Here is a 26,138-nt window from a genome sequence, read left to right as displayed (position 1 = left end):
CGGTTCAATCCTGCTTGGACGCGGCCTTGCCGCCTTGACCTCCTTGGCGACGACGGCGGGGTCCGCTAGACTTGCCTCGTCCTCTGTAGGCCTCTTGCGATGACTAGCGGGCCGCTTGACGGTAGGAAGCGAAACCGCCGCCGGAACCTTTGGAGGCGCCCTTGCCTCCGCCGCTCCGAAAGGGCGTTCGTCGTTGCTGCAGGACTCCAAGGGCCCTGGCCGTCTCAGTATCCGCCTTGATGGCCTGAAGGGAATCGTCCACTGTCTTCCCAAACAGGTTGTTCCCGTCGAAGGGCATGTCCAGGACTCTGGTCTGGACGTCCTGCCGAAAGTCTGTAGCTTTGAGCCATCCACGATGTCGAAGGCAAACGCCGTTGCCCAGCTGGCGGAACCCAGTGTCGGCGATGTCCGTCGCCACGGTGATGGCGTGGTCCGACGCCACCTCACCTTCCTGCAGGATCTCAAGGGCCTCCGCCCTCTTGTCGTCCGGCAGAAAATCCAGCAGGGGAGCTATCTTGTACCAGAGCTCCCTGTCGTAGCGGGCCACGATAGCCAAGGCGTTGGCCGCTTTAATCGTCGTCGCTGCCGACGAGATGACTCTACGTCCCATAGCATCCAATTTCTTTCCCTCGCCGTCCGGCGGGGAAGTTGATGTGGAGGCCGCACCCCCCCCCGCTTTCTTCCTGGCTGCCGCGGAGACGACGGAGTCCGGGGTAGGCTGCGCCCGGAGGCATAGGGGGGCCGTGTCCGGGACCCGGTACTTTTTCTCGTACCGGTCTCTTCTAGCTGGCGTCGTGGAAGGGTTCTTGAGGAGGGAAAGGCCCTCATCCCAAATGTCGTCCAACAGAGGCACTGCGAGGACCGTCTTCCTCTTGGCCTCGCGCCGCTGATAAAGGAAGCCTTCCTTTTTCTTCTCCTCAGGGCAGAGTTGGAAAAGCTCGGAAGCCCTGGAGATCATGGAGTGGAAAGATCCGATCTCGTCGGGCGGAGAAGCCCTGGTGGGAGGCGACGACGGAAAATCCTCGTCGTATGCCTCGTCGTCCGTACCCGTCGCTGCCGTGTCAGTCCCCGTATCATCCCCTCGGGTGGACGGGGAGGAGGGCTGGACGGGGCGCGACTGTTGAAAAGGAGGTGGTGGATGGATCCTTCTTTTCTTGGTGGGGGGAACACCAGAAGGTCCCGGTTCTGGATCCCCCGACGGGAGAGGTTCCTCCGTCGGTAACGGTAGCCTCGTCCTTATCTCGGAGCATAAGGACTGTATGGCCAAAAAAATGGCCGCCGATTTGTCTTGCGGCGCTGGCAGAGGGGAATCCGACGGGCGAGCAGGGGCCCCGTCGGTATCCTCGACGATGTCGTCGTCACCTGCGTCGGGGTCCATTCCGATGGGCTGGCCTTCTTCCACGCCTAGGCCGTGGCTTAAGACCTCGATCAGCTCCTCTTCTGAGGTTGAGGCCGAATCTACGACGACGCCCTGCCCCCCCTTCTTCTTCCCCACGGAGGGTTTCACGGGGGTCCTATCGATGGGCACAAAGGAAGACTCCCTCCGCGGAGGCAGGGAGATTCTGGGCCCTGAGGTCGCCACCACTGGTGTAGCCACCACAGGCTGAGCCAGGGCCGCCGCGACCGTTTCGATAGAGGGCTTGGTCGGATGGATCAAGGCCTTCACCACCTTAGGTGCGCTCACTGCCTTATCCCTGAGGGAGGGGGCACTGCCACGCTCCTCCTCTGCCTTAGAGCTCGACCGGGGCCTCTCCAGGAGCTTCGCCGGGTGCTCGGCCTTCCTCTTACCCGACCCAGAGCGTTGGCTCGTGGTTGATGGTGCCGGGGAGGGTGCGCCCTGCCTGGCGCCCGTAGAGCCCGACCGTTCGGCGCTCCCGGTGCCAGCGGACTCGCGGTGCTTGGCCTTATGTTGGGCCCCCGTCGCCGGGGCGCCCTCAAAGGTCTTAGAAGACCGCTCGGATTTCTTCTTCTTCTCGCCAGACGGGCTCTTACCCTCCAGCCAGTTGGCGAGACGTTGATGGCGGTCCTTCATGGTCCGTTCCGACATGTTGCCGCAAAAAACGCACAGTCCTTCTCCACGTTCGTCTTGTCCTCATGAAGGCAGTAAAGGCAGAAAGAGTGTTCGTCCTCCTTGAAGACGTTCTGCAGCTGGCATCCAGGGCAGACCCTGAACAGCTTTCCGGGCGTCGAGCTTCCCTTCTCCTGGGCCATCTCCGAGACCGGGCCTGAGAAGCTTCTGGAGTCCTCCGAAGCGTAGCTCGACGAAATCTTCACCCTTGAGGGGCACAGATGAATCCGACACGGGTCCCCGTTGATCGGATGTAGGATCGGTGGAGCTTGAGGCTCTTTTGACCGAAAGAATCAAAGTTTTTTGTGAAAAAGCGCGAAAAATAGCACTAACGCTCGAGAGCAATAGCACGAGGATCCCAACACATGAACGTGCGGTAAAAATCTGAAGATGGCTGCCAGAGGCGGTGCTTAGGTAGAGGGCAGTCATTGGCTGTGGTCAGTATGACGCAGAGACCAGTGATTGGTTATTACTACGAAAGACAGATCAGAAACGAAACTGATACTGGTTTTTTCTTTACCGAGGATTCCCAGCCTGACGACGGGGAATATTCATGAGCATGTGAATCCATGCCAGACCCCATGCTGGAGAAGCTAGACAAAATCAAAAGGTTTGGGAGGTCCACAAATGGAGGGAAAATTGCACCTAAGGGAAATCTTTCCTAACAGGAGGTGTGGCAGAAGTAACGCAAGAGGTGCTTAAAGAAACCAATGGAGAGTCTGTCCACACCAGGCGCCTTACCTTCAGGCATTTCATCAAACGCTCTTCTGACCTCGGTTTATGTGATAGGCCAGTTCAAAGCTTCTCAAACACATTCCCTCAATTTATGGAGAGACCCTATTTAGGTGCTGCTCAATTAAATCCACAGAGACATCGGAACGAGACTACAGGGACCGATAAAAGGTCAGAAATGTGCTATTCATATATTATCTGTAGAGGACAGCATGCCATCAGAGTGGATATTGGCTGCAATACCACTGTAGGAGACTAGACCCACATTTTTCCCAGTTGATTCCCCCCCCCATGATGTCTTGCAATCCTGAACTCCTGTAACTTGAGATTGAGGTCAGAAAAAATTTGCACATCCTTATATGCTTCTTAAAATTCATCCAGCCATTTTAGGGAAGTTTCAAGTTCATCCTCAGTGCTTTGAAAGGATTTGAGAATGCAAGACTTAAACCTCTCCCACACAAGCTGTCACCAATGAGCTTAGGGGCAATTAGTCCCAAAGAAGACTGCAATTTCTTTTTAATGTGCAACAGAAAGCCAGATCAGTACACAATCGTCCTTGAATCTCCAACTCCCCATATAGCACTTTGAAGCCGGGTCTAAGAGTTCTGCAACTACCAGTGAGTGTTCTGGCAATGTACAAAGTAGTATTACACAACCCAGATATCCAACGCATTGCCTCATTTGACGCAAATAGGATGTCAATACTGAAGGAAGTGTCTGTCTAACCACCTCCATTCTCGAAAGCCTTAAAGACATTACTTTTTGTTTAAATGTCTTGGTTAGGGGATCTTGGGCAGTCCTGGTCCTCAGTGCTCGGATGCCTTAGGGACTTGGTTTTCACGATTTATAAATCGAAATAGAATACAATACAATACAAGAGCAGTGAACACTCATGTGACATATCCAATAGACCCATCACTTCTCAGAATTGCCTTGCTGTCCGCAGTGCAACTCTAATCAGTTGAACGACCCGCTTAGACACATTAATAAAGCTATCGGGAGCGAAGTTAAAGTCACCTCCCATTATTATAGTGTATTTGGGAAACTCCAAAAGGCGCTGTTCATCGAAAATTGAGCAATCAAATAATGGGACGTATAAGGAAACTATTAAAACCTTGAGAGTTCCAATCAACCGTTCACCATCACAACTCTGCCCTCTGGGTCTGCTAGTTGTCTAACACATTGAAACATCAGTGAGAGATGGATTCGATAAATTAGTGAAACTGCACTTACGGGCAAAAGTGTCTAGTCTTAGATTCGTAAGATGCATCTCCCGACTGAACACTACCTTGATTTAGTGCTATGATAGAAGTGATAGCACTTTCATGGCTTTTATGGGGTTGTTCAGCATGCAAAAACATTCCATGTTAATAATTGAGAGGTGAAGTTAGCTCTTAGTGTTCAGCAGTTAGCAAAACATAATGACACATTTGTCTGAACCAAATAAGGAGAACTTTGAAGTAAATTTAACCTATTCACTGTGCATCTCCACACCCACACCTCCAAAGACTCAACCCTGGCCTGTGGTCCATACACCCCCACTCAACAAACAAAGATTACAACACACTAGATAAGTGTCACAAGACAGGTGTAAATCCTCCTCAATCCACTGCTTTAAGCGAAGAGTTAGAGGACGACAGAATCCACTCAGTCATCCGGCCAAATAGAATATTGTCTAAAAGGAATTGTTCCAGATATTGACCCTCATTACGAGTCCAGCGGAAATCCTGCCGTAAAAAACGGCTAATGAATTACGTCCGCCTGATTTGCCGGAAAAACAGGGGCATTACAGCCCTGACAGTCCAGTAAATCAGGCGGCAGCGGCAATTGTAAATCCACATTCCCATTTGAGTCCCATAGGCCTGAAATGGGGACCATGGAAGCTCCGGCACCGTTAATAATGGTGCTTCCATGAACGTCTGCGGCCGGGTGCTGTTCCGCACTCCAGGGCAGAAGACCTGGTGGTCGAAACGGCACCAGGCATCAGACGAGTACTTTGACGGTCCGGACACAACGGTGGCGGTAAGCTTACCGCTACCGTTGTTTCCGGACTGGCGAAGTTGTAATGAGGGCCATTGAATACCAAAGGTTTAATAATCTAAAGAGATGTAAAGACAAAGGATATAAACAAACCAGCACAAAACAATCCCTTCAGCCCTCATCTTGCATTGCCTGCCGGGGCAAAGGGGATTGGAGAGTACTGCCATTTCTGGGGAATTTTCCAGATGCTCTTCATGAGTAGGTGTCCAAAAGACAGCCCATTTTGGCCAGAGCTGTGAAAAAGGAAATCTTACCACCATACTGCAATCGAAGACGGCCCAGGTATAGCATGGTGTATTATAACTTTCTCTTATGAGGTTTTTCCTGGAACTTGCAAAAGATTTTTCTGGAAGCCTGCACCGCTGATGTGAAGTCAGGAAAAAACTCATGGCACACTGGTATTGTAAATGGCCCTTCCCTCGCTCACCAGTCAGAAATTAGCATCTATGTCCTTAAAGTTGAGGTCTTTTGCTATGCTTGACCTTGGTGCCGCAACAGGGATCTGTCTAGGACCTAGCAAGCAGTGAGCTTTCTCTGCCATGAAAAAAAACAACTTCTCCTTCCCCAAAAGATTAAGCGACATGGTCTCTACAATGCATGCTGTATTCAGAGTCCCTTTAAATTCACACAACACAACAATTCATAGATTTGTCCAGCGAGAGCAACCTTTCAGATCTTAGGTTTTGGCCATAAGTGCTTTGACCACATCCTCGAGGCGTGAGAGTCTAGAGTCAGTCTCAAACCAGGAGTCGTAAAGGACAAAAAGTCTTCCCTCCGCCTCAGTCACCCTTGAACCTCCCTTATCCAGACAGGTTTGTAGCAGATCAACCTTGTATGATAAGGATTCCATTTTGGCTTCCATGCTCAGTATACCCATATTTAATTCAGAAAATATAACTAATAGAGGTCTCCAGATTCCTCAGCCATCTCAGCTTCAGTGGCGTGCTGCATTTGGCACAGCGAATAGATGATCGATCACGTGGTTTTGGTCTTCGCGAGAGAGACAGCGTTCGAGTACCATAGAAGTAAGTGCTTTAGTGCTCTTGCCGCTTTTGTTTCCGCAGAGAATGGAACAGCTGTTTAAACCTAGGCCTGCTCTGGTGTTGTAATGGAAAATTAATTATACGGTTCGGTTTTCCTCAATGGGTGTATTTTGTTGTTTTTAGATCTGCCAGTGTCTACTAAGAAGACAAGTTTACCCATCCGTCCATACACAGTAAATGTGAACGTGTTAAGAGTAAGCTCTCAGTGGGGCAGTCTTTATCCCTATCTGATTTAGAGCTTGATGAAATGAGTATGCAGCTTAAGCTTACTGCTGTCTTTTTCCATGTTGTTCCTCCTTAGGTATATGGAAGTCACCACAAAGAAATTAAACTTGTTTTAAGTCTGCAATTTTTAGAATTACGACCTGTGATGTTTTGATAAATTACCTTGTTCTACCCCTGAAGAAGTTCTCATATCATACCAACTTTTCTTAGAGAATGAAACATGTTGGGTTCATTAAGGTGTTGTACAATAGCCAACCCTGATTAATGTTATATTGAGTTGTTTAGCACCGCATCCCATGATTTAGGCGGATTCACTCAATAAGGACATAAGATGGTGAGAGAGAGTATTCTAGAGAGTAGGGACAGTCTTGTGGTTTACATGGGGAGTTTATCACTGTTCAGGTGCTTTGTTATTGTGTGTACACAACCGACCTTTGATGGTAGTAGGTTGTGGCATTGGTTTTTAGTGCTTATAGCTTTGGGTTCAATAGCACTGTATTAATGTATAAAATACAAATTAAATTTAATGTGTGATTTTAATAGTCCAGTGTTATACACTGAATTTTATAATCATATGAATATGTTCATTTAAATGTCAATTTAATAAAATATTATATTATGTACCACATAGTGGTTTTCATGTTTTTTTTGCCTAGGTGTTCTTGTATTTGGTGATTTTCTCTCCTAAGGAGGCCCCGCACGGAAGCCACGAGTTTCTCTATTTCAGAAAGAGTTGTAAGCCTTGCTAGGGGGGTGAATCTCGTGGCATATTAAAATTTCCCCCGAGTCTTTCATGTGGCATATGGCAAGACCCCACCTTTCTTGATTCTGCATCTCAAGACTTTTCAAAGCTCAACCTTGGTTGATTTCTGTAGAGTTTTCTCATTGTATGGCTAACAGGAAAGAAACACTATTGAGGATCACTGCACATATGGTATCAAGGCCAGGTAGACTTAGCGGGGGAATAAATAAAGCAAGCACACAATGCTTACCGAGTCCCTGGAGCGCGTGGTTGGTGGCTGATTAATCAACGGAGTGTTGAAGATCCATTGCATTGACAGAAAATCCTAATTTCCTGTGCATTTTCCAGTACGGTGTTCATCCGATATATTAAATTGGTTGCTGCAGTATCCTGGATTATTCTGGCACCAGTCACCAAGGCTAAACAAATGTATGACAGGAAGTAGACATGGTAAAATCGTGCACCACAAATTTCCAGGTACCAAAATACCAGAGGCGTCACAAAGGACCGCTGTTCAGGAATTTGGGACTCGTAGGTCCTAACAGAGAGGACGCTCTGTGGTCCAGCGGGTTCCAAATTGACCACGATCTGGGCTAGGACAAAAATTGCAGCATTCACCTTCCATGAGAGGACTTGAGTCTCAGCCCCTCATTGGGCCTTGCAGGTCACCAGGGCACCTTCAACACAGTGAGGCCATCATGGGGATGAAACCTGGGTCGCTACAGCAAGTCTCTGGCGCGCAGGCTCACCACCAGTCTCTGTCACTGGCGGGTCTCAACAATGCCGACCAGTGACTCCCTCCAACAGTCCTTACAACAGTGCTGCAACAGGCATGATAACCTCCAAAGGTCCAAATGGGAAAAAGTACAACAAACCGGGATTTCAGTTCCTCTTCTCCCAAATAATGTAGCGATGCAGGATTGATAGATTACAGTGGTGAATGCTGCAAAGCCTCACACAGAACATTCCATCTGAGGCCGGCTACACAATCGCCTCCATACTAAATGCAACTTGTCACTATTTGAGCTCATAGACTGAATACATTTTAGTTGACATCTGTAATTCACAATCCTGAATTTGTTTGTTTAGTGGGGCTTTATAAAGCAACCCCAGCGTTTACAAAGCTGCATCAGAGAGCTGGAGTATGGGCAATGAGCAGGGAGAGATTTCTAGGGGGAATGGAGTGGGCGATGGTAGAAGGAAGGGATACCACCATTTTCAGCCAGACCGGCTGTCTTATTTTGAGGTTTTATATTTTATTAGGTCTTCTTTTTCCTTTCTATGGGTCCACCCTCTTCCATTTATTTCAGTCCAGAGGTGTATTAGATCAACCAGATGTCGTCTTTCTGTAGTCTTAGGTACAGGGAAAGGTAGTTGCACATTTTTGGCACACAGTGATGGCAGCAATTGCACTGTTTTCTTTTTTTCTCAGGGAGCTTATTCCCTCGTTTGCTGATCTGAGGTCCCGGTCTGGGGTGCAAGTTTTGAAAATTGTGTAATGAATGGTGCATAGTACCTTGAATGAGGTTCTTTGTTTGCTAGAGAACCAGTGAAGCATTTGTAGTGTACAGGTCATAAACACCCGATTTGGGAGTAGTTTCTTACCTGTAACTCCATTTTTCCAGCGTTGGTATCTTTCATGGATTTACATGCTGTGAATATTCACTGTCGTCAGGCTGGGAATACCCAGTTAGTTTTGCTTATTAATTTTCCTATAGAAAAACATGACAATGAGTGTCCCATCAACATCACTGTGGGTGCTTTTGGTCCCCACCAATAGGACGTCAAGTGTATAACTCTTCCCCAGCAGATTCCCCTCAGATTTTAGCTACTTCAGCTGGAGGATATCCCCCTGTAGAGGATGTTTGCCTGTAGTAGGTAGGCTGGAGGGCACATGTGAATCCATGAAAGACACCAACGCTGGAGAAATGGAGTCACAGGTAAGAAACTACTCCCTTCTCCAGCATTGGCTCTTTCATCGATTCACATTTTGTGAATAGAATTTATAGCAGTATACACGTTAGGAGGAGATAAAACAGGCAAACTCAAATTAGAGACTTGCACATTTTCTGCACTAATGCAAGAAGTATATATACCTAAGTATAAGAAAAGATACCCCGGAAGCTGCAGGGCTTCCCTTACTGGAACAGCTGTTAAAGGACTGCTCGCCCCATGCTCACGTCTTCAGAGTGCTGTTGTTGTAAGCAGTAGTGCCCGATACAAGTGTGAGGCACTGCTCATGTTGTCGCCTGGCAAATGTCTTTGATGGGCCCTCCAGACCACAGAGCCGCAGAGGCAGCCGTAGCCCTTGTAGAATGCACTCTAGCTGCAGTTTGCATGGGCCTGTTGGCCTTCGAGTGGCAGAAAGATTGTTGATGAAATCCACCTTGCAATGCCCTGTTTTGAAAAGGATTTTCCCTTGTTAGATGGGCCAAAGGCAACAAAAAGCTGTTCACTTGATCTAAATGATTTTGCCCGGTCTAGATAATACTTTAGTGCCCTTTTCAGATTCAGGGAGTGTAGGGCTTTCTCCACTGGTCAAGTGGTGTTTTGAAAGAATGTAGGCAGAGTTATGGTTGCATTCTTGTGAAATTCTGTGGCACTTTTGGGATGTAGTGAGGATTGGTGGAAAGTATCACCTTGTCCTTTGCGAATCGGAGATACAGATTATCTACTACTAAAGCTTGTAGTTCCGGAACTCATCTAGAGGATGTAATGGCTATTAAGAATGCCACCTTCCAAGTAACAAACTTGATGTGTGCTTTTGATAGAGGCTCGAAAGGAGTTTTCATAAGACCGGCTAGGATGAGATTCAGGCTCCATACCAGTATAATATTTTTCTCTGGAGGAAAAGGACGAAAGAGACCTTTTAAGAAGTGTTTGAGTAGCCTGTCGCTGTAGAGAGGAGGAGATCCTCTTCTTTGTGAATCTAGAAATTGACACCAAGTGCACCTTTATAGAGGAGATTGATAGACCTTCTTGTGCCAATTTGAGAAGGTAGGGAAGAACCTGTTGGGGTTTTATGGCTAGTGGTTACAGGTTGGGCTGCTGTGCACACCATGTACAGAACCTTTTCCGTTTGTGGCTGTAGGAAATGTTTTTGGAAGGAGCCCTAGCCACCGCTAGAATGCGTTGGCAGTCTTCAGGGATGTTTAAGTGGGCGAAGTTGGAGTCGTCATGACCCAACGTGTTAGTTTGAGGGAGCCCAGGTTGTGGTGCAGAATCACCCCGATGTTCTGTAACAGAATATTGGTGTGAGATCCTAGATGGATTGGATTGTCCGCCGCCAGTTGAAGGGGGTCCGAGAACCAGGTCTGTCTGGGCCAGTACGGGGATACCAGGATTATACTGCAGTGATATTTATGTATCATCTGTATTGTTTTCCTAATGAGAGGGCACGCATATGCAAATGTTCCGGTCCATGGGAACGAGACTGCGTCCCCTTGAGAGTCGGGATCCTGCTCGCAAAATTCTTGCACTGCTTGTTGCTCAGAGTGGCGAAGAGGTCCAGAGGATGATGGCCCGTTGTCAGGAAGATTTCGAATATCTGGTTGTTGTGTAGTTGCCATTTGTGGGACTGTGATGAATCCCTGCTGAGTATATCCGCTTGTTTGTTTTGTATCCCGGGAGGTGGAATACTTGAAGTATAATATTGTTGTGAATGACGCAGTGCCAAATAGTATGTGCTTATTGGGACAGGGTGTTTGACTGCGTTCTGCCTTGTTTCCTCAGATAAAACATTGTGCTTGTGTTGTCCGCGAGGACTTGTAGCATCACATTTTTGGTTAGATGGAGGAAGGATTTCAGAGCCCAATGTATCATCCATAGTTCTAACACATTTATGTGGAGGACGGATTCTTCGGGAGTCCACAGGCCTTTGACTTGATGTTTGTCCAGGTGAGCTCACCATGAAGCAGGGGAGGCGTCGGTCACAATCCTGAGATGGTAGTTGGGTTCCACAAGGGAATTCACCTTTGCGATGTTGTAGGGGTATGTCCACCATTTTAGTGCAGTTGAGAGAGTTCGAGTGATGCTCATTTTGTCTGTCCAAGACCCCTGGATTTGAGACCATGTGGTGGCTAGATATCTTTGCACTGGCCACATATGTAGCCTGCAGTGAGGGATTAGCAGGATGCAGAAAGACATGGTCCCCAGGAGAGCCACGTATGTGAGCACCATGACTATCTTGTTTGGCGTTTAGGAATTTTCTAGGGTTATCCATCTTTTCACCCTGTCTGAAGAGGGCCTGACGAGACTTTGGTCCGGGAGGAACTGAGCGCCCAGGAACACCTAATATTTTGAAGGAACTGTGCAAGATTTTTAGTAATTTATTGCAAACCCTAAATGTTTGAAAAGAACTTCAGTTTGTCTCAGAGAAAACATGGTCTGCTGATATGTTGGACCTGGAACCAACCAGTTGTCTAGGTATGGGTAGATGTGGTGGCCCTGCTTTTTGAGAAAAGCAGCTACTGGTGCTAAGCATTTTGTGAACATCCTGGGTGCTGATTTTAGGCCGAATGGAAGTACTCGAAACGGGCAGTGGCTTTTGCCGACCTTGAACACAAGATACTTTCGGTGTCTTGGATGTATTGAATGTGGAATTACGCATCCTTGAGGTCCAATGACGCCAGATATTTGCAGGGTTGTATGGCCTTTATGACGTCCTGAAGTGTCACCATCTTGAACTTCTGCTTTTTGGTGTTTTTGTTTAGTTTTCGCAAGTCCAGAACAGGTCGCCACTTCCGTAGTACCTGGAATATACTCCTTTTCCCTTTGCCGAATGGGGAACGCTTTCGATTGCCCGTTTCTTTAACATTTGAAGCACCTCCTGTTGTATAATTTGAAGGTGCGGGTGCGATACCTTTATGGGAGGTAACCGGATTTGTGGGCGTTTGAATTCCAACAAGTGGCTGTGCTGGATGGCATCTAGCACCCACCTGTCTTTTGTTATTGCGTGCCACTTGCTGAGGATAAACGCCACATTTCCTTCCACCTGTCTGAGGCAGTCATTGTTAGGACTTGTTCTGCCTACCTCTTTGAGAGGTGGCTGATCAAGGCTTTTGTTGTCCTTGATGATACTCCCCTGCTGTGCTGGGAGGACTGGTAATTCTCTTGTAGCCCTGAGAATAGTATCCGGATCTGTTGTAATTCTTGTTATCCCATGAAGACGCCAATCTAGTATTACCTGAGGCTCCTCGAATGGACTGCCTGCCCTCTAGGGTATTAAGAGATCTAGCCGTGTCAGAGTCTGCTTTCCTGGTTTTGAGAGCCTCATCAATCTTGTCAGCAAACAGATTGTCTACTTCAAACGGCATGTTGGCCACCTTGTGCTGAACTTCCTGCCGAAAATTGGTGCAAAATAGCCATCCTTTCCTTTGGAGGACCATCCCATTGCCAATCCGTTTAAACCCTGCTTCAGCGAGATCTACAGCGATATTTGCTGTGGTTTCAGGCTTCTTTCCCCTTCATGCACCAGTATCATGTCTTCCTTCCTCTGTTGTTCCGGTAAGTGTTCTAATATAGGAGCCAACCGAAGCCACATTTCATCAAGCAACTATAGCGAGGGCATTTGCTGCTTTGACAGTTGTTGCACCAATGGCGAGCATCTTCTTACCTAAGGCACCAATTTTCCTGCCTTCATTATCTGGCGTAGTGGAGCATTTGTGCTGGGTAGGAGACTTGCGACTCACTGCCGCTGACACCACCGACTCTGGAGTGGGGTATGAGGTGAGACATTTTGGTGTTGTTTCAGGTGCCTTCAACTTTTTATCCAGTCGCCCTTTAATTACCGGCTCTGTAAATGGATGTTTATGAGTGTGAAGCCCCTCCTGCCAAACATGACCCAGTATGGGTATGGAAAACACTGCTTTCCTGCTCTTCACCATGTGGTCAAAAAGGAAACAGTCCTTTTCTTCTGCAGGAATTAAGCCGAATTCCTGGCACGCCTTAGAAACCATGGAGTGGAAAGCCCCAATGTCATCTGGAGGCGAGGGTTGAACAGGACTACCCTGCATATCTTGGTTTGGGTCATCCGTGTCGCATGTGTCGGCTCTGTGAGGAGATGAAGAGGTGGTGGAGCTTGTGTCCCGTGGACCAGTGTCCTGCTCTGTGTCTACTAATTCTCCCTATTCTTGCTCGCGTATACATGGAATATGTCCTCGTGGAACTGGAGATCTGGGAGGGGATTGCGCTCGTAGATGTGTGTCTTGGTCCCTAGAGGGACGGCCTGAATCCCTTTGATGCTGCTATCCTGGCGTACCTTAGTCTTTTCAGCATACATGAACTGGCTGTGGTTGCGGGGGTGGAAGCCTGGCATTGAGCTGTCTCATAGTGACTGTAGTGTGTAAGGCACTTGCAGGGAGAGCAAGGATTGTGGGTTTAGGAGGGGGTATGGCAGATTCATAACTCTCATTGCCGATGGTGTTGCAGGCAGAGTAGGTGTCTGAAACCTTAGAGGTGTGTCTTCTCCTCTTGACGGTAGGTGATCATAGGACTTGTCCTGAATGGGAGGCTGGGAAGTATCTTCCTCCGGATCGGAGTCAGTGACCCCTGGACATTCTTCTGGGGAGGCTCAAAATCTGAAGTGATTTCATGCTGTAAAATGTCCTCAGGTATGATGCCTAGGTAGTTTATCTGAGATATTCCAAGAGGAACATGCTCATGCTCTACCGTGTCCCTTGTCTGGGTTTTTAATATACTCTTGGAGGACGATATATTGTCCTGCATAGGTAACTCTGTGGTCTCCGTTGTGACAGTGGTCAACAGGGTTTAAGGCTGCACCGGCTTACTCTTGAGCGATTTGTTGTTTTGGTCATCGACGAGGTGATCGTCGACATCACCGATGTCAGAGTTCATGTTGACGACGATTTGGTCGTCGGCGGATGTCTCGAGGACTCTTGCTCAGAGGAGGATTTGCGAGACTCTGAGGACGAATGAGGTTTCTTTTTTGCAGACGAAGAGGTCTTGTTGGCCAACTTGGATCTATGCTTGTCTGTTGTCGGAGAGGACCTTCTCTATGAATCGGATGTGGGTTTTCGCCATGAGTGTGAGCTTTTATCCCTCGGTTTTTCCGACAGCGTCTTCGTCGAAGGGAGTGTTTAGACCTGGTATGGGACCCCCTCAGCGCTACCTGGTTGTTAACAGAAGAGGAGTGTTTGGCCTTATCGTGGCCAGTGGATGATTTTGGCTCGCATGTTTTTTGTTTTTTTCACCAACGGTTCTTCAAACTTGGATCTCTGACGTGATGGCGAACTCTTGTCAGAGGGAGTGGTAGCCCTGCTGCTCCTTGACGAGCCCACTTCTGACGCCGGGTATGCTCCTTCACTGAGCCAACAAATTAGTTGACGGTTTCTGTCCTTAAAGGTTTTTTGGGAAGAACCCTGGCAGGTGTCACATTCCTACTTGGAATAGTTAGCGTAGAGGCAATAAAGACAATCTGCATGTCCGTCACCTTCGTAAACATTCTTTAGGCTGCAGGTGTCACAAGGCCTGAATAAGGACTTCTTAGGTCCAGAGGTCTCCAGGGTCGCACAAAGAACCATATAAGTCGTTGCGTTTGCTCCAGATGGAGTAAAAGGTTGAAGAATTATACATTTTTTCAAGTAATGTGAATTTCTCTCAGGCGAGAAGAACGCAAGGAATCCCACCAGCTCGAACGATGGTTGAAATCTTAGGGGAAGCTGATGGGACGGAGCTATACACTCAACGTCCTATTGGTGGGGACCAAAAGCACCCACAACGGGCGTCGATGGGACACTAAAGTGTCAAGTTTTTTCATAGGAAAATTAAGTAACTGGGGATTCCCAGCCTGACGACAGGGAATATTCACAGCAAGTGAATCCATGAAAGATCCAATGCTGGAGAAATTATTATTTTGTGATAGTGGAAAAAAACACTGCCCTGATTAACAGTGTCAAAAGAATAATCTCCTTAAGTTAGGAATTTTGACTCCCTATAGGGCCAATGTCTAAGTATCTAGAGTTCCTAGAAGGTGGCTGACTCTCCCCTCTTGAATTGCAAGCCTACTGGTGTCCTGAATCCTCTTGTCTTCTAAGACAAGTTGCAGTCTTCCCGGGGTCCTGGATCTCAGACATGACCCTGATTCCAAGTACTTTCAGTAGACAGGTCCACGGTCATGGTCAGCAGGAAGAGCTGGAAAGGGCTCAAAGGGCTAACCTGTATACCCGGTACTTGCCTTGGCATCTCTGAACTTACAGTTGCCGGTCTCAGTCTCATTCTTCCTGCAACAGTTTAGTCATGCTTAGGGCCAACCTGGCCCACTGGAACCTTCCTATTCTTGCTAGGTTAAGGCTGCTCTCACCATCTCCTTCCTGCTTGAACCATCTGCGCTTTCCTTCTACCATCTTTGTACCACTACTTGACTGATGTCACTGGCTCTATCATACCAGGCCCTTGACAGCCACACCTCCGACTGGCCATTGAGTTCCATCACTTCCTCTTGGTTCCCATCTTCTTCCACCTCCTCTCTACCTCAGAGAATTGACAGGTTTACTTCTTCAACTTGAAAATGTTCTGCTTCTGATCCCCACCACCTCCACATCTATCCATAACCTCTGATGTTCCCCTGGTCCCATCCTCTTCTCACCACCACCGTCGAGCACCTCTCACTTTCCTATGTTACCACCTCCTGTACTATAACTACCTCCATCTGTACGCTCTCCACTCCGAATGTTACCACCTAATCATGTCTTCTACTGCCACCACTTCTCCAGCCTCTTTCATCCCTCCAGTGTCAATTTCTTCCACTGCTCCCCCGGCTCCAGTGTTCCCCAAAGATGAGCTTCTTTTAAGGGAGGCTGCATGCCTTTATTTTTTTATTTTTGTTATTTCTCAATTTAATTGTCAAACAATTTTTACAAGTTAGCAAACTTCAATTCCAACTCCAGCTCCTAAAACATCTTTGCGTATAGCGCCATATATTTATCGTCTGTTTTAGTTAATTCCCTGGTTCTGAAGCTGCAATTTCTGGAAGAACTGAGCGACTGCTATTACATAGGACGGTATTTCTCCTGCCATTAAGCAGCCCCACCAGGCCTCTTCATTCCAAATTCGAATATCTGAACAAATGATTTTATTTATTTTCAAATTTGTTTATTGGCATTTATTATTTAACACATTTGCAGGACAGCATATATGTCCAAGGTTCAAGGATAATGAGCATTACTGAGAAAAACAATAACAAACGAACAATACAACATTAACTTTCTCCCAATGATTTGCGTGTTGAGCAGATGCCGCCCAGTGGGCCGGGGTTCTAGGTGGTTTGGAGAGGGGGGGAAATGGGGGGAGCAGCATGAGGGCTTGCAAGCTCTAGTCACAGGTCCGTTTTACGGTGGACACATACCAGTTCATGGGGGCTTGTCATCTGAGGGGTATAACAGGGAGTCTGTGAGTTCCTTCCAAGCTTCCAGGGCCATACTAGAGTCATCTGTGGATCTGGTTACACTGTCCTACCAAGCCGAAGTTTCTGCTCGTATCCAGCGTTTCAGCTCAGAGTACCAGCTTTCTGTTGGGGCCCAGCTGCTTTCTTCCAGGACATTGCCATAGTCCTTTTTGCGAGTATGCACATAATGTCCATTAGTCTGGTGAAATGCTTTAGTTTAGCCGGCCTAGTATACGTGCCCAATAGGCATTCCTCTGGGGTCCATTTGTATCCGGTCGCCCCCATATTATTGCTTGTCTGCTGTATGGCGGTCCACAAGGATTGCGTCTTAGTGCACCACCAGAACACATGAATCAAGTCTGCATTATTCTGTCCACACTATGTGCAATTGGAGGGCAACTTGTTATTGAGTTTTGCATAGCTCCCAACCTTTTTTGTCACCAAGGCGGGTGAAAACACCCGATTTTCTTTTTGGCGGGTGAGAGGCCCATAGAAGTGAATGGGCGTAGGTGGGGCTTTGCGGGTGATTCATCAGCTTTCAAGGCGGGTGACACCCGCCAAAAGCGGGTGAGTTGAGAGCTATGAGTTTTGTCAGCCTGGATGGCGTCAAGTATGTTCTATGTAGCAGGTTAAGTTATATTTGTCTGAATCTGTGGTTTCTAGAGACAGATTTAAGGAATGACAAGGCCCTCTCCCATTCTTCATCAGACATTTCCTGGCCTTTGTCAGCTTCCCATTTACCTCTCAAATTGGCACTCCGTGGGTTGGGTATGTCGCTTAGTTGGGCGTATATCTGGGACACTGGTTTCCATCCTTCTCCCAGAGCGTAAAGAAGCGTAATTAAGGGGTTTGGTTCCGGTTCCTCTGGCCATGACGTCCACTTGGTACGTGCTGCGGTTCTCAACTTCTGGTACCACAGGAACTGGCCTGTGTGGACTCCATCTTCTTCCTGGAGTGTTTCAAAATCTTTAAAAACCCCGTCCATAAACAGGTCCCCCCATGAGTATATCCCCTTTCTTTCCCAGTGTCTGAGGTGATGCAGATCTGTGACGGATCCACATAGGTCCGAGAGTAGTGGTATGTCCGGGGCGTACTGGTGCTTGGTGCAAGTAAGGGTTTCTGTCCTGCGCCAAATTTTTTGTCCCAGGGCGGCCATGAAAGGGGCATTCCGCATTAGGTGGGAAGGGGCCCAGATAGGTTCTCTCATGTGCAACGGGGATACTAGGGTCTGTAGCAGGGGGGTCTCAGATGTTACTTCGTCTGCTAGCCATTTGGTGACGAAACTAAGCTGTGCCGCCAGATAATACTTTTCGAAGTTCGGGAGTTGGATTTCCCCCTGGGTGTATGGCAGCATCAGGGTGGAGAGTGCTATTTTGCGTCTTCCTGACCCCCACAAAAAGTCCCGGATTATCCTCTCTAACAGGTGGAAGAAAGGCACATTGATGTAAAAATGAATATTCTGAAACCCATATAAAAATCTGGGAAGGACAATCATTTTAATTATTGCCGCTCTGCCCATCATGGATAGGGGAAGTTTTGCCCAGAATTGCATGGATTTTCTCAGGGCAGGAATCGCAATCTTCGTGTTGTGCTCATGCATTAGAATAGGGGTGTGCATTATGTGTATCCCTAAATACTTGAATGAGGCCAGTTCCCATTGTATTCCTACCACCGGGAGATCTGTTATGTCTTTCCCCTTGAGGCCTCCCAGGGGGAATAGGCAGGATTTCGCCCTACTGAAATGAATACCACAGAACTTTGCAAAGTTGTCTAAGATGTCTAACATCGTGGGCACGTTGTTTAGTGGGTCCCGGACGTATAGCAGTACGTCGTCAGCATAAAGGGAGATAATATGGTCAACTCCCCCCAGCCGTATCCCAGCGTCAAACAATTGTCTACGGTAGTAAATAGCAATGGGTTCCAGCCCTAGTACGTAAAGCATGGCGGGGAGCGGGCATCCCTGCCTGGTGCCCCTACATATATCCCAGGCCGCCGATATATATTTTCCTGTTTTTACTCTGGCTTTAGGTTTGGTATAAAGTATCTTGATCCAACTAATGAACCCCGGGCCGAAGCCGAAGCCAACAAGAACCGCCACTAGCCACTCCCAAAATATTGAATCGAACGCCTTAATGGCATCAAGGGACAGCAGTGCATACGTCTCCGTGCTAGCCTCTGTCTGAGCAATAATCTGTTGCACTCTACGTAGGTTCATGGTCGTGTTCCGACCCGGTATGAAGCCACATTGATCCTCATGCACTACCTCCCCTATAATTTTGGCCAGTCTATTTGCTAATACCGTGGTCAATATCTTCACATCATAATTAAGCATGGCTATCGGGCGGTAGGAGTCACATTTGTCAGCAGGCTTATTGGGCTTGATGATTGGAATCAGCAGGGTCTCTCATACTATCAGGAAGTATCCCTCTCTCATGTGCTTCTTGGAAAACCTCATGTAGCAAGGGCGTTAGGGAGGTCTCATATGCCCTGTAGAACTCAGTGGGCAGGCCGTCGCTCCCAGGGGTTTTACCAGTGGCTAGAGACTTGATTGCCTCAGTTATATCCTCTGCTGTGATAACTGCGTCAAGAACTGCAGCCTGTTCCGGGGAGATTTTGGGGAGTCCTATTTCCCCCAGGGTGTCTATGATTTGTTCTCGGGGAACCTGGTCACTATGAGAATAGAGGAGTTAGTAAAAGCCCTTAAAAGTGTCATTTATATCTTGCTGGGTCTGTACTACCTTACCTTCTTCAGTCTGTAACTTGGTAATGGTGTGTTTAGGGTGCTCTTTCCTACATAGCCAGGCTAGCATTCTGCTAGGTCTATCGGCTTCTCTGTGTGTTCTGTTTGTTTTGGTAGCATAATCAAATTTAGCTAGTCTTTCCCATGCGAGGGCACATTTAGTTCTGAGTTCCTTAAGGTTGTCTTGCTCACCGGGGTGGCTTCAAACTGCTCAACCTGGCGTTCCCACTGATCCAATTCTCCCCTTAATTGTTTCCTAATGCCCCCTGCTTTTGTGATAATTTCACCCCTCGTCACTACCTTAAGAGCGTCCCACATTGTACTCAGGTGGTCAACGCTCCCCTTATTTCTTTCAACCAAGTTATCTATAAATTCATGTAGTTCTTCCCTGAATGCAGTGGCCTGGGGTAAAGTTAGCTTTAAAGGGAGAGGGCTTTGGCAGAGATACAGGCCTGAAAGCCCACACTTACATGTTGCTCGGAGTGCTGGGGTCCAGCTGGCAATGCGGCAGGAAGCAAAAATTGAGTGACATGAATAAAGTGCTTCAATTACATTTCTTTTTCCCCTATTCCGGAAGTTCGGTAACAGACAATATTTTCTAATTTCCTAATTTTAAAGTACTTTTATAGGAAAAAAGCAAGAAATGCTATAAATCTTTATTACATGTCAACGTGACACTTGTACCATTTATAGGTAAAATGGACTGGGCACAGAATGCCCAACCTCATTCCCCAACCCCCAAAAATAGTTTTTTTTAATCTCCAAATAAAGACCAAGCAAACAACTTGTCTGACTGGACATCAGAGTTAGGAGCCACCCCTGGACTGCTAGCTCTTTTTTTTAAGAAGAAAAGAGTTTTCCCAGATAAATCTTATGTTCAGATTAAAAGCCAGCAGGCAGTTTAAACGCTTACATACCTCAGTGGAATAGTATATTTTGCTCCCTTTAAATTCAAGTATTTATCCATTTACCAAGATAAGGGAGATCCAGATGTTGGCAGAATACAGTAATGGCTTAAGATGGGCCAATTCAAGATTTAAACAAATGTTAGGTGTGCTTTGAGATAACAATCCAAATGGCTTTAAAATGGAAGCTCTTGCTTCGCCATTTCCCCGGCCCCATAAAGGGCTGCAGGCAATGTCTGGCCCCGGAATAGATTTTGGGCCCAAACTATAGCACGCACCTGTAACACTTGGAAAAGCTCTGAATTGCCCCGCACTGCTGATAGAAATTTGTTGAGCTCTTGACATCCTGCCCATGCAGCCTACTATTACTACTAAACCTGACCCCTAACTTTCCAAATACTTCCACAGGCTCCAATCTCTCCACTGACAGACACATATCCATTTGTGTTCTGTTAAACTGGCCAGCCATACATTATCTTCTGAAGATATTGATTCCTAGATCCTTCGATCAAGATTCAGGGCCATTTTTGGGTGCAAGTGATGAGATGAGCTGATTTGTATTTGCGCAAAATCATGGAGTGTCTCTGCACATTTAAAGCACATCTCAAATACATAAATGGGATGCACTTTTAAATATGCACATATGTGGGTCACCCCCCTCTGCCTGTTCTGAATAGATGCAAGGGGAGGACCAAATTATGGCAGTATAATTTCTGACCTTGTCATGATATTTTATTTATGTGTGACAGCCGTGTTTTCAACTGCTGTTGTTACACTTGCATTTCCACACCCAAAACAGGGATGGAATGCTTTTGCTTTTTTAACATTTTACAGAGACAAGCCCTTCCAGGTCCCATCTCTGTGAAATGCACTGTCAAACAATAGTTGAAAGGGAGCTGGACAGGACATCTTTGCGCCTCGATCCCTCCGTCTCTGTGTCTCCCCAGCTGAAGCTGGGATGCGGTCAAGGGAGCCGGCGGGCGGCCCCTCAATGTCAGTGCCAGAGAAAGCGCTTCGTCGTAGCGGTCTGCAGGGCGTCCTGGGTCTGCAGCTTCAATTAGCTTCTCTCCTTCGCGGGCACTGCCATCTTGTGGGTCCGGGGGGGTGCGGGTTCAGACTCCCCGTTTCAGGTCTTCTATTTTCCGATTCGCCTCAGTAACGCCGTCGGGCTCTGGCAATCGGATCCCCTTCAAGAATATGCGTTTATTTTATTCCGCAGAGTGGTTTTTAGCGATAGTTATTTGATTTTCAAGGATCGCGGGACGGAGCTCCGAAGAAACCTGTCTTCACGGCATGCGTGCTGGCCACGCCCCCTGAACAAATGATTTAGATGGGTGTTTCTCAGGATTGTTAAACCAACACAAGCCAACAGCAGATGTCTAATAGTTTCCTTGTGCTCTACATTCTTACAGAATCTGCATTGGTCAAGAGACTGTTTAGACGTATCCGTAAGAAAATATTTCTTAGTACCTTATTAGGACATTTTTCACCTCTATATTTTATTGATATTTTAAGAAATAACAAAGACATCAGATATCATCCGGTACACATAGAAAAACACATTTTGACAGAACACACATTTGGTACATTTTTCTTTGAGTAGTATCATGGATATGCACCCCTCTGGAGAGTTAGCAGTTTGTTTGGCTGCAGACCAAGGGCACTCGGCTCAGTCCAGCCAGCGGGTCAGTGGGGGCTTTTGGAGGAGTCCGGGGAATCTTTCTGTATAGTCCATAAATGGGGCGCAGGTATTTTGGAAGAGGTTCAGACTGCCCGATCGTAATGCTGTGATCTGTTCGACCACCACAATGTCCCAGCACTTGGACCACCATATCGGGATAGATGGGCCTTCAGGGCGTTTCCAGAGTCTCGCCATGGCGATTTTGGCCACGTCAACAGGTGGGTACATAGGCATGCTAGTTGACCCGATAGTGGGAATTCCAGGTCTCCAGTATCTCCCAACAATACAATCCCCAGATCCCAGGGGATTGCAAGGCCTGTGATCGATTTGATATGATCCAACACCTCCCTCCAGTAGTTCTTCGCCTTCAGGTAGGTCCATAGAAGGTGGAATAATGTTCCCTCGGAAGAGCAGCCTCTACAGCAATTCTGTGAAATAGTTGGGTTGGATTTGTGTAGTTGTTCTGGCGTGATATAATATTTGCAGCAGATCTTGTACCCACCCTCTCTGTTGGTGATGCATTGGGTGCTTTGTGCAGTCTTGCCCAGATCTTATCCCAAGCTGTGATGTCCATTGTTCACCCCAGGTCTCTCTTAAAGTTGATCATGTATATCTCTCTGAAGTTGGGGTCGCATTTATCCAGGAGTCGATATAGGGTGGAGACTTTCCCTTTAAGAAGGGGTGGGGTGGGAGGGGGTTGATGTTAATGTTCATTCTAGTGGTGTCAGTTCTCTGGAGCCCCCCTCCATAACAATCCTCTGGGATACCAGTGACGGATCTTGGAGTAGCGAAACCTATCCTCCTCTGAAACTTTGAATTTCGCTTTGCAGTCTTCAAATGCATGTGGGCTGCCCCTCTCCAGGAAGTCGGAAATCTTTCGGAGGCCCCCGTCTTTCCAGGCTGAGAAGCTCTGAGGTTGGAGTCCTAGAGAGAAGCCAGGGTTATTCCATAATGGTGTTAGAGGGACCAGGAACTCTGTGGCTCCCCATTTCCGGGCTGCTGCTTTCCAACTCGCCATAGTGTTATGCGTCACAGTGAGAGGATTTAGGTTTGTCTGGGTCTTCGAAGATTGCATATGCTGGAGGTCTGCCAGGCGGATTTTACACCATGGCTGTTCTATCGGCATTCAGCATGGCCGATCTGTAGTTTGGGTCCAAGTGAATTCGTGTGATAGCTGTGCTGCTCGCCTATACCTGGAGACGTCCGGGACTCCCAGACCCCCGCATTTTGGCTTTGAGTCATGATCTTTTTAATGATTCAGGGTTTCTTCCCGCTCCAGATAGATTTCAGTATGGCTCTTTGTAGGGCGTCGAGATCGCTCTCTGGGATATGCATCGGGAGCGCTAGGCATTGGTAAATTAGCCTAGGGATCAGGTTCATCTTTCTCGCTGCTATTCTGCCTAACGATGAGATCTCTTGGGCATTCCAGTGTTTTACGTCCCCCCGGAGATCCTTGAATAATTGTGGGAAGGTGCACTGGTAGACCTTGGTGTGGTTTTTGGGATACGGACCCCCAGCTATTCAATTGCGATAACTACCCATGGTATGGGGAGTTTGGGGGGAGGACTTCTTTCTGTCGTTTTGTGAGATTGATTAGTACTGCTGAGGATTTATCGTAATTCACCCTGAATCCGGAAGCCCTCCCAAAAGCGTCAAGCTCTTTTAGTAAAGGTTCCAGAGTGGGGTTTGGATGGGTTATGGTTAGGAGAACATCGTCCGCATATAATGCAGCTTTGTATTCCTTTCCCCCTACCTTGAGTCCCGGATGTCTGTGTTTTGTCAGATCCGCTCTGCAAAGGGCTCCATGGACAAGGCAAACACCAGGGGGGATAATGGGCAGCCCTGCCGCGTTCCCCTTGTTATGGCAATATTCTCTGATCGTATACCATTCACCCGGAGTTAGGTGGTTGGGAGTTCATAGTTCGCCATAGTTCATTTCACAAAGTTGCGACCAAATCCCATGTGAGTGAGGGTATGTCTAATATGTTCCCAGTTCACCAGGTCGAACGCTTTGTGGGCATCTAGGGAGATGACCAATAGTTCCTCCCCTCCCTTGTTAGCTCTTTCAATGATGTTCAACGTTCTTCTAATGTTATCATGTGTTCCCCTCCCTGGTATGAACCAGTCTGATCTTTGGCTATTATCCCTGGGTTTATTGTCCCTAGTGTAGAGGCCAGTACTTTGGAGTAGATCTTTCCATTCATGTTCATGAGTGTTATATGCCTGTAGGAGGCTACTTGTTTGGGGTCTTTCCCTGGTCTGTGAACTAGTATGGTGAGAGATTCAGACATCGACTTGGTAACCTTCCCGGAGCCCAGAAAGGAGTTGAACAGAAGTGTTAATTGTGAGGTTAGAGTTTGCGCATATGTTTTGTTAAACTTGGCTGTTAGCCTGTCCAGGCCTGGAGAAGTGCTTTTCAGGGATTTAATGGCTTCATTTACCTCTTCTAGTGTTATTAAGGCTCAAGCCGGGGTTTGGTGGTGGACGTGTAGGTATTGCTAGATTGAGGGCTGGCTTCCCGATGGGGCTGGCAGACCCGTCATGATTGCACTATGGTGGGCTACTAGGGCCTCCAGCTTTTCAGTATTGGTGTATCAGGCTCTCCCGTCCTCCCGACGAGCTGGGCTATGTTATTCCTGTTATGCACCCGCTGCAGTTTGTATGCCAGTACGTGGTTTGCATTGTTGCTTTTACTATAATAGAACTGTTTTGTGAATGCTAGAGTTCTAGTGGAGCGGTCCGCGCAGTGTATTTCTAGGGCGATTCTGGCTTTTTTCAGATCCCTCACTATCTTCCTGGTATGATGTGTTTTTAACTTCCTTTCCAGAGTTGAGACTTGATTCTAAAGTGGATGCTTGGATCTTAGAGATGCAGTATTTTTCAGCGGCTGCGCTAATAAGTGTCCCCTCTTATCACTGGCTTCATAGCCTCCCATAACATTTCAATGGTAGTGTCAGGGGTTACGTTTTCTTTGAAATAACTGACTAGTGATTTTCCCACTTCTGCTTTGATTTTGTCATCTAGTAAGAGGGAGTCATTTAGCTTCCATTATGGCGGTGGGGGTGCAGAGGCGCCAGTTATTGATAGGTCTGCTGATACTGGTGTGTGGTCGGAAATCATCCGGGTGTGAATTACTACTCTCCGGAGGCAGAGGAACAAGGCTCCCGTAATTAGGAGAAGGTCAATCCGTGAGTGACCTTCATGCGCATTGGAGTAGAAAGTGTAACCCTTGTCACCCATGTTCGCCAATCTCCAGGTGTCGACAGTTTCGGTCTCCCTTAGTAGCTTGGCGAGGGCCAGAGCTTGGGTGAAGTCTGGGTTTGAAGGAGGGTTAGGGGGGAGGTTTATCGTTCAAGGTGTCGGGTACCATATTAAAGTCTCCTCCGATAAGGAGGTGCCCTGCTGTGAAAATTAGCAATGTTGGGAGTAGATCCAGCAGGAATTTATCTTGGCCAGTGTTAGGGGCATAGATCCCAGCTGTAGTGATCGGTTGTTCTGCGATTAACCCTTTTGCCAAGAGATACCTGCCTGCGAGGTCCTTTTTTACTGTGGGGTTGGTTAGTGGGAATTTATCGCTAAGTAGAATTGCCACCCCCTTCTTCTTTTCACCTGAGATAGCGAAATAGGACTTTTTAAACTGTTTAAATCTAATGCGCCACTCATCTGCCGTTCACAAGTGCATCTCCTGGAGAATTACTATATCCCCAGCTAGGGCATTGAGCCTGGATTCTACCGATTTACGCTTCCTCGGGGTGTTGAGGCCCTGGAGGTTCCACATGAGAATGCACATTTCCCTTTCCTCATCTGACTCCATGAGGCTCCATAATGGGTTCAGCTATGGGCACATGAATGCTAGGTCCTATATTATAATCTTAGGGTGCCCCCCCGGAAAAGTGTGTGTGTCACTTCTGTGGATGTCGGAGTTGCAACATTTTTAGCCGTTCGGGAGATTAGGGCTGCAAATCTACCCCCACCTCCCCACCCAACTTCTAGGGATGAGAACAGCCTCATCCAATGGGGTTACTAACCAGGTCTCATCATCGATTAGTTGTGGCCAACGGGTCGAACATGACATCAACACAGGACAGCGGTAACTGGCAATTGATCAATGCCTTAGACCAGTGTATTCTAATCTGATCATGCTTTTATATTCTGATTGAGGTATGCAGATGTTGCCCCCCCACCCCACTAGTGTCGGAGGTCCCCTTCCCCAGAGAGCCCCCCCTCCAAGGTTGCATTGATGTGGGGGCGGCTAAGAGTTTCTGTGAGAGGGCTCTACGGGGTGGTGAGAGACCGACCCTCCATGGGGCATTTCCACTAGTCTCGATCAACTGGCGGAAAAGGGCCTTTGCTTGATCCTGGGTTTGCACTTCGGACTCTTGAGTCCCCACTATCCGCCCCTTTTTCCAGGAATTTCTCTGCCTCCTTAGGTGTGCGGATTTGCCTGCAGACAGTTTCGCATGTGAAGTTTAGAGGTGTTGGGAAGCTCCAGCAGTATTGAACCTTCCGTTCATGCAGTCATATCGTTAGTCCCCAGAGCGCCTTCCGCTTCTGTAAGG

General features: G+C 47.6%; 1 long non-coding RNA gene across 6 annotated transcripts in view; it reads right to left on the bottom strand.

Moving 5' to 3' along the window:
• Window positions 1-26,138, bottom strand: part of LOC138580471 (uncharacterized) — a 940,189-nt gene that overhangs the window by 27,057 nt on the left and 886,994 nt on the right. The window lies entirely within an intron of this gene.

This window comes from Ambystoma mexicanum, chromosome 3p, assembly GCF_040938575.1.
Source record: "Ambystoma mexicanum isolate Mex_15411 chromosome 3p, UKY_AmexF1_1, whole genome shotgun sequence".
Taxonomy (NCBI): Eukaryota; Metazoa; Chordata; class Amphibia; order Caudata; family Ambystomatidae; genus Ambystoma; species Ambystoma mexicanum.
This window is presented reverse-complemented; position numbering and strand designations above follow the sequence as displayed.